This window comes from Magallana gigas, chromosome 7 (genome assembly GCF_963853765.1).
Source record: "Magallana gigas chromosome 7, xbMagGiga1.1, whole genome shotgun sequence".
Classification (NCBI taxonomy): domain Eukaryota; kingdom Metazoa; phylum Mollusca; class Bivalvia; order Ostreida; family Ostreidae; genus Magallana; species Magallana gigas.
Window position 1 is genome coordinate 46,349,554 of NC_088859.1, and position 9,228 is coordinate 46,358,781.

Genomic DNA, 9,228 nt, shown 5'->3' on the forward strand with positions numbered 1-9,228 from the left:
TATATATATATATATATATATATATATATATATATATATATATATATATATATATATATATATATATATATATATATATACACGAGGGTTGTTAGAAAAGTTCGCGGACAATTTCGATTGTAAACTGACTACTCGCACATGATACTTGCGAAACTTTTCATATTAATCTTGACGTATTTTCTAAGAAATATTTAAAGATTTGCTTATTTTGAATGTACTTTAAAAATATACATGTACAGATTAATTATTTTGATAAGATATGCTTCACGGAGCATGTCAGTTTTCCACTGTTTTATATTTTTTACGCATTTTTCCTTTTTGAGAAAATGTACAGTTTAAGCGCATATAAAATAAACGATATTTCATATGATTTCGTAATGAGTTATGAAGGTCATTTTGTGAACAGTTTCAATTAAATGGAAGAATTTCTGACCGTTTATTATCAAATATGGACGACCAACGGTAGAAAAATGAACGTAATTGGACACCTTGGAGCAACAGGTCGTCATTAAATTTTGTGAGCACGCAGAAAAATTTCCGATGGAGACCAAAAGGTTCTTAGATGCTATTTTTATAGCACAAAGGGTTACAGTTGAAACCACAATTGGAATTGAAGGTTTGAAAATGGAAATACTGATGGGCTCTTTCAGCACCCCAACCCCCATACATCCCGGTTCTTGCACCTGTGGATTTCGCTTTGTTTACTTATCTGAAGTCGAGACTGTGTGGACATATTTTCGGACGTAAATGATCTACGATATGACACAAAAGACATTATACAAAAATTTGACAAATGATGTTGTGAACATACGTTTTATAAATGGGTTAATGGCATGAAAAGTGTGTGTGAACTAAAAGGTTTTTACTTTGAAAAAGAGTGACAGGTTTAAATTGCCTTACAGCAGTTTGGCGTTACCTGGCGTCGTGGAAATATACAATGGTGCTACGTAAATAAAATTAATGCAAAATAAATATCGCTGTATCTTATAAAAACAACTTCAAAATATTATGATTATTGCATACTTATTTTCAGTTGGTAGTCAATTAATAAAACATAAGTCATCCTACAAAGTACTAGTAAATTTGCCGTAAATCACTTTCTCTCCTTTTCTAACAACCCACCCACCCACCCACCCACACACACACACACACACACATATATATATATATATAATATTTATAATCCAAAATGAGTAAAGTTAATCCACACAAGTATTAAATAATAAAAAATAACAGAAAGCCGATTCAAAACTCTTTTGAATCGGCTTTCTGTTATTTTTTATTATAATTATAAATATATATATATATATATATATATATATATATATATATATATATATATATATATATATATATATATATATATATATATATATATATATATATATATATATATATATATATATATATATATATATATATATATATATAATGATTATCTCTATCTTATTTTCCAAAATTCAAATAAATCTCACTTATTATTACTGTTTTACTAAAGAATTCTATCATGTTGAGCTTAAGCTACATAACAGCAGTATTATCAAGAATCTAGAGTAGTAGTAACAAACCCCTAATCAACCAATCAGTAAATAAATTTAACAATTCGTTCACAGTCCCATCATTAAACTCATCAACATCTCATAATGATGAAGATAACGTAATGTTGCTATAGAATATCAGAGTACACGGTAACGATGCATAATTGATAACAGTGTAGAGGGGGGAGCATAATGGAGTTTATATCGACATTAGGACAATTTGCTGAATCAGCAGGTATTACACCTTGTTTAAGTAATGAAAAACATAATACTAGAGAAATATAAAACACAAGCAATGGACCAGATAAAAATTCAATACAAAAAATGTTTAAGCATTAAACCATCACTGAATTCACTGGTACCGGTATTAGCTTTGGAAACAATGTTTCATAGACATTTTCAGAAAAAAGAACGCAACCGTGATAAGCATTTTATTCAAACACGTAGGTATGGGAAATTCATGAACATTCAAAAATTAATTAAAAATTCATTACGATAGGATTATTTCTTTAATAAAAATTAGATGTATTGTAAAAATTGCTCTAGATTATAATAATTGTTAGGGAAACTGATTTCTTGGACACCGTCTCATTTCTCAATAAACTTAAAATGAAATGCAGCAAATTTCTCTCTACAATTTAAAGTTTTAATTCGTCTAATATAAATTTGTTGATATGCACACAAAATTATTAATAATTTAATAATGATCAATAAAAAAAAAGCACGTTGATTTCGGTCACATGAGCATACCTTGTTTTATCAAAGGAACTTTAAAGTGAATATTTTCTAACGAAATTGATGACTCATTGTTTATAAGGACATTTGTATTTCAATAAACGTTTTGATTTTTGTGGTCTCATGGGTTTTCTCAAAAAACAAGATAGAAACAAAGAAAGTTTATTTATGTTTTTGACCTCTTAAATTAAATCCACAATAGCGATAAATCTTTTGCAGTATTCCCAGGAGGTAACAGTGGAGGTTGCTGCTCGCGTGTGAACATTCCAAAAAGTAAAAAAAAAATCTTTTTCAAAAAGTTTGGTTTTATTAAGGTCTTCCGTTTCCAACGGAAGACCTTATAGCTACCGTGATGTTTCTTATTAAGGTCTTCCGTTTCCAACGGAAGACCTTATAGTGATTGTAGTGTTTCTTGTTATTAAGGTCTTCCGTTTCCAACGGAAGACCTTATCGTGATTGTATTATTTTTGTTTCTTTCTTATAATTTTTTTCTCCTTTTTTGTCGGCAGAATTTCTCAGAGATGTCATGATAGATTTCAATGAAAATTTCAGGGATGATTGATAATGATAATATCTCGAGGCGTTTTTCTTCTTCATTTATTCAAAAATCAGTTCCGGTCGTCCGTTTCCTGTCCCGGATCAAAAAACCTTGTTCCTTCGAGATCTCAAAAACGGCAAACATTTGAACATCCATACTTTGTGGGATGATAGGCCTATAGTTGTAGATGTGTTTAAATTATTTTTGTTTATTTGTCGTTACTTTCGCTCGTCATCGGAAATACAATAAAATTTATCTTATTTACGTATTTAATTCATAGAATGAATATAGTTGTATAAATCTTTACATAGGTCATCTATGCGATGCTAAATGAACGAAAAAATTCTACTTCCGGTGAGATATCTCAATTGTCTCAGGAAGCTTTTTTAAAACAAAATTTGTACCCACGAGATCTGAGAAACTGTAAGTGATCAAGACACAAAACTGATGATAGACATTTGATAGAACATATGTTAAAACGGTTACATTTTGTCAGCCGTCACTTCCGGTTCACACCGGAAGAGTTCAACCAAATCAAGCTGTTTATCCGTTCAACTGTTTTCCTTTTATAGTTTTAGTTACTTCGATAAATAATAATGTACAAAAGGCAAGTAAACAAGAAATAATATATTTAATTTTTATTGAGCACTATTGTTTCCTGTCCCGAGACAAAAAACCTTATTTCGCCGAGATCTCAAAAACAGTAACGACATTAACAACTAAACTTCGTTGGATGATGTTAGACTTATGTTAGTACGTGTGTTTACATTGTTTTGTTTTATTCGGCGTAACTTCCGGTCGTCACGGGAAGTTCACCAAAATTTGACTTCTTAAAAATATTTTTATTATTTAGCATGGAAGTAACATTTTAGAAATAGAAATACAAAAGGTCATCTACTCATGGTTTAATAAACGAAAAAAAAATCTACCTCCGGTTGGACATTTCAAACATCTCAGGTAGCTTTCTTTCTTCAAAATTTTGTACCCGCGAGATCTCATGATCAAAAACTGTACGAGATCAAGACATAAAAGTTATATGGATGATAGACATTTGATTCAACATGTGTTTAACGGGTTTTATTTGGTCGTAAGTCACTTCTGGTTCTCACTCAAAGCGTTCAAGGAAAAGTAGTTTTTTAAAAGTTGATATTTTTTAAACATTTCACTCAGTGTGATCAACAGTAACGTATCGTAAGTAGATGTCCACAAGATTTCTCAGAGATAACTAAAATTTTCAATTCTGAGAGAGAGTGATAATATTCCGGGGATTTTTTTTTCCATTTTTTCAGAAATAAGTTCCGGACGTCCGTTTCCTGTCCCGCGTCAAAAAACCTTGTTTCCTCGAGATCTTAGAATCGGCAAACACTTGAACATCTATAGTTTGTGGGATGATAGACCTATATTTGTAGATGTGTTTTAACTATTTTGTTTTGTTCGTCGTAACTTTCGGTTGTCACCGGAAGCACTTTAAAAATAATTATTTTTACGCATTAATTTTTTTTCCCATAGAATAAATATATAAGTAAAAATCTATACGACGGTTATATATACGATGTTATATCAACAAAAATATTCTACTTCCGGTGAGATAACTCAATTATCTCAGGTAGCTTTTTTAAAACACATTTTGTACCCACGAGATCTCAGAAACTGTAAGTGATCAAAGCACGAAACTTTTATGGATGATAAACATTTGATTGAAAATATGTTTTAACCGGTTCATTTTGTCTTCCGTCACTTCTGGCCCACACAGGAAGAGTTCAAAGAAATCGAGCTGTTTATTAGTTTAACATTTTTCCTTTGATATTTGTAGTAAGCCCGATGAAGACTAATGTAAAAAGGCAAGTATACAAGAAATAATTAATACAATTTTCATTGAGCACTTATGTTTGTCCGTTTCCTGTACCGAAACAAAAAACCTTATTTCGACGAGATCTCTAAAACGGTGATGACTTGAACAACCAAACGTTGTGGGATGATAGACCTATGTATGTACATGTGTTTACAATATTTTGTTTAATCCGGCGTAACTTCCGGTCGTCACAGGAAGTACATCCAATTTCATTTTTTTAAATAATTTGGTTATTTAGCATGGAAGTAGACAAAGAAATACAAAAGACCATCTACACATGGTAAAAAAAGCAAAAAGTGTTTAACGGGTTTCACTTGGTCGTACGTCACTTCCGGTTCTCACTCGAAGCATTCAAGCAATAGAAGTTTTTTTTAACTTAGGATTTTTTAAAAACATTTTACTCAACGTGATGAACAGTAAAGTACCGTAGGTAAATGTACTAAAATATCTACTTTCAATTTCTTAAATCACTTACGTTTGTTCGTTTCCGGTTCCGAGACAAAAACCTTTTTTCAACGAGATATTATAACAAAAACTTAAACATCCGAATTTTGAGGAAAGACAAAACAATGTATGAAGTTATCTTTACTATGTTCTATATGATACGGCGTAACTTCCGGTCGTCACAGAAAGTACTCAAAAATTTTCATTTTGTCTTTTTGTTTTGTTCAACTTAGAAATAATTTCTTGGGAATTCTTTTACAGTATATATCATATCCCTTTTCTTTTCACAAAAAAATGGATTTTTATGTGCAGATTGATACATGAAGAACAGAAGACCTATTTGTTGCTATAGCAACAAGAGTCTAGTTTTCTTTACGATTTCAATGATTCGCGCAAGAATAATAAAATCGTTGAGTCCGTATCGTCCAGGAATATGAAAACTAATGTTTTGCCACAGTTAGTCATCCGTTTAATTTTTCTATATATAATTTAGTTTAAAAAGAGTATTATTCTTTGAGAGTCTTCTCGTTTACATAACATTGCACTTTATTTTTGGTTTATTTTGTAAGTACATGTTTATACGTAAGTGTTGTACAAACTTATGTGTTTTGCAAACTTATGTGTTTTGCAAACTTATGTGTTGTGCAAACTTAAATACAAACCCAACGAATATTATGCATGAAGACTCTCAGGTCGTGGCCATATAAGACTATATTAATATCTTAAGAAAAGCAGCTCTATATAAAAATACAGGTAAACATTGAAATTTTAAAGCGAAAACTTTTGATTATTTTCTTTACTGAAAAGACACTTAAAACGTATCTAAATTTTAAAACAAATATTCAATCATGCAACGATTTTGACACGATATTAAACAACAATAATATATACAATACTTTAGCGGTTCAAATCCGAGAGACTCTATATTTTCGAAGCATCTGCCGTTTGATAATGATTTATCTCCGCTGCTAGCAGTCCAACGGTGAATCAAGTTAAATTTCTTTCGAAGTCCGTATAATAATTGTGTAGTCTTTGTTATAGTCGATTCGATATTAATGAGTAACAGAGCGAGTGTTCCTATAGGAACCGTTGTAATTGAAATTCCTTTTATTGGATTCTTCAATACAAAACCACGTCAATAATGGAACATTGACACTTTAAACAGAGCAAGTTCTTAAGGGATAAATCCCAGTAGATTGACACCACGAGTTCTAGTATAAACAATGAAAAGCAGAACTTGTGACTGAAATGGCGTTTTCTTTTTTACAAAGTTCAACTAGTTTTTTTAAGTAACTCTTACATAATTTTCATTATACTTGTGAAAACTACAGCGCATCTAATTTCACACATTTTATTTTTATGCACAGCACAAAGAAAGGGCATGACACTTCTTATTGATATTTCTTTATATGCGAGTATAGTATCTATCACAACAGCCTGCCACTAAATAAAAGAAAATGCGCCAACCGAATTACTTTTCCTGTTGATCCATGAACAGCGTCATTGACGCCCCCTACTAGTATATCACAGCTTCATTTACTGAAATGCCACTTCGAATTCCCCTCTCTTTCTCCAAAATATTCAAATTCATCGTTTTTACCAACAGTTGCTCACTAAATTTACTTTGACTTAGAAGAAACGCTTCTACATCTAAATCTGATGGATGTTTTAAAAAGGATGTCTACGGAATCCGTAAATTTTTACACTTTTCATTCGCGTGCTTTTTATGCTTACTGGTCACGACCAAAGAAACGGTTAGTCGGGTCAATGGACTGGATTGTCAACAAATTATCATCCCATCTAATTCAATATTTTAAAATATATTTAACCATAAAATATCATCAAGAAAGAAAAATTCGAAATATTTTAAAATTAAGAGGATTTCTTCAATCTTTGTAATTTATTATTCATAGAGCTCTTCTTCTCCATTGATTGATAAAGCCTATAAATGGTCACGACCATATAGAGCTCCCTTAATGTTTTGTATTACAGCTTCCATTACATGACTATTCTCACTCTTATTATTCTTATCATTACTATACTTTCTGTACTTCTGGTCTACATTTTTATGTTCATTGTGAATATTGTATAATTGTTCTCGTGAACCATTATGAAACAAGAGGCCAATGGGGCCACATCGCTCACCTGAGCAACAATGGGCGTTCAAAAGATATTGTGCCATATGGTCCATCGGTAGAATAACAAAAAATAAATATTGTAAAGTATTCGAATTTTATATTTATTTTTGCATACACGTAATCTTTGACATTGAACCTTCATGAAATACTATTTTTTACCAGAATAAGAAAATCCTACGCAAGATATAAAACTCAACATTTGGTAGGGGCACACGGTTAAGTTGTTAACTTCCAATTCCCTATATTTTCGTTCTGCCCCCCCCCCACTTTGTAAAGCGATCAAAATATATGAGAGCATATAGGTACATTTTTTTCATCAACTACTTACTAGTTATTGTATTTAAAAATATATATATAATAGTTATTGTTTTTTATTAAAAAAAAATCCTACATGTATAGATGTGAAGAAGAAAATTGTACCTCAATGTGCTCAATTCCTCAAATTAAAAACATTCAAAAAATTTATTTGTCTTCTCCATTATAATTTAATGACTGTTATTTACTTTGCATACAAACCAGGATAATTTTCCGCTGTGATATTTTCTTAGGAATAGCGATAATTACTTTATCCCCGCAACAGAAATGTGTCAGAACTATGGAAACTGTTTTAAAGATGTCGTTTTTATTTACTCGTGTCTGATAAAACTATCAAAAATTTAATTGATGTAGATTTCACATTATTTATTGTATAAAGAGGGGGCCCCAGAGAGTAGGTACATGTATATACAGAATATCATTCTTTTATTTTGTTTGTACAAGTATTTAACATACTCTAATTCATATAGAATTTCTAATGTTCAACCAAAATTTCAGCGTCAATACTAGAATTATAAGCAAGATACAGAACTCACAGTTCGCCTAGGTTTGAGTCATATTTTGTTCACATAAGTTTATTACATTCAGCTTAAGATTTTTAACTTGGTATTTCCTATTCAGCATTTAAAATGGAAAAAAAGAATGGCCTAAGATTTTCCATTCTTTTATTCACTCAAGACCATTTCACTGGTATTTGAGGTTCAAAATCAGTTTATACCAATGAACACAAACACAGTCAAGGATCACATGTACAGTAGGAGTAATAATGACGAAAAAAGGTTAAGTTTACAATATAATAAGTTTTTAAAGTTGGTTTCTGGAAGAACAGACTTTGAAAATATTCTTAATAAATATTAACCAATTTTTTTACTTTTTTAATCTTTAGTTTTTAAGATCTGTGTACAAACATAGAATTGTGAGCAAATCTCTGTATCTTGCTTATAATTCGAAGCTTAACACTCAAATATGGTTAGTAAATAGAAATTGTAAACAATTAAACACAAAAAACATGCACTATAACAAATAAAGAACACAATTTATATTTTCGAAATGAATCATATGTATATATGTATGTACCTACATATTTCCGTCAGCGATATCAAACTCTATTTAAACAGAATAAACTCGACAAAATGCCGAGCATCTCAACAAAACCTATTGCATTAATCTACCATTACGCAAAAGATAATGCCGAATTACCGATGGAATGAATTATACTTCAGTAATTTTTTGATACATCAGATTTTTCTTAATTTGCGCAGGTAAACAGTTAACTGTTTGATTTACCGAAGTCTCTGTTTGATTTGATACTTAATAATCACGAAATACAGACGATAGCTCCCAGGTTACAAAGCATAAATAATGAAAACGAAACGAAAATCAGAACAAGCTAATACCAACGTCATGTGTGAAAACTGTCAACGCATTGAAATATTTAGCCTCAATTTACTTCACAAAATCGGCACCAATATTATTGCATGTTTCAAAAATTTCCTTTTATACGCGAACTGTTGCATAGCAAGCAAATTCATCAGAGTCAGATCGACCCTTTTTCGTATAATGTCATGGCTGCTTTAAACAAAGAACCTCGTTTTAGAAGTATGGAATACGAGTCTTGGTAAAATGGGTATGCAAACCCGGGCCGTGGCAAAAAAAAAAAGCCGGGGA